Here is a 769-nt window from a genome sequence, read left to right as displayed (position 1 = left end):
TTCTTTAAATGAGTGTGAGAGTGGTTGACTGAGCGAGGGAGAGAAGTGTGTATTGTCGGAAAGAGAGAGAGAAAGAGAGAGAGAGAGAGAGAGAGAGAGAGAGAGAGAGAGAAAGAGTGTATCGCTGTGTGTGTGTGTGCGTGTGTGAGTGAGAGAGAGAACATTTTTTTATTTACTTTTTCTCGCATCTTTTTTTTAGTGAGTGTGTTTGACTGAGAGAGAGAGAGTGTGTGTTGTCTGAGAGAGAGAAGGTGACTTGCTCTGTGTGTGTGAGGCACTATTTTTAAATTTCAAAATGCTCAGTTGCTGAGAAACACATGTATGCTTATGTATTTATGTATGTACGTGTATATGGCAGATAATGGATGTACGTATGTTTGTGTGCGTGTGTGACTGATCCTATCCATTTTAAACATACATGACAACACCTCTCTTTCTCTCTCTAGGTCAATCACTCACACACCCACTCACTAAAAAAATGACAAAAAACTAAATAAATGAATAAAAATTTACGATATCACTCTCTCCCTCTCTCTCTCTCTCTCTCTCTCTCTCTCTCTCTCTCACACACACACACACACTCACACACACACACACATACATACACATACACACACAGCGACACACTTTCTCGCTCTCGCTCTCTCTTTCTTTCCGACAGCACACATCTCTCTCACTCTCAGTCAGTCACTCACACACTCACTCAAAAAAGATGCGAGGAAAAATCAATTAAAAAATGTACGCTGTTACTCTCTCCCTTACACACACG

This window comes from Octopus bimaculoides, chromosome 1 (assembly GCF_001194135.2).
Source record: "Octopus bimaculoides isolate UCB-OBI-ISO-001 chromosome 1, ASM119413v2, whole genome shotgun sequence".
Taxonomy (NCBI): Eukaryota; Metazoa; Mollusca; class Cephalopoda; order Octopoda; family Octopodidae; genus Octopus; species Octopus bimaculoides.
Note: the sequence above shows the minus strand (reverse complement) of the source record.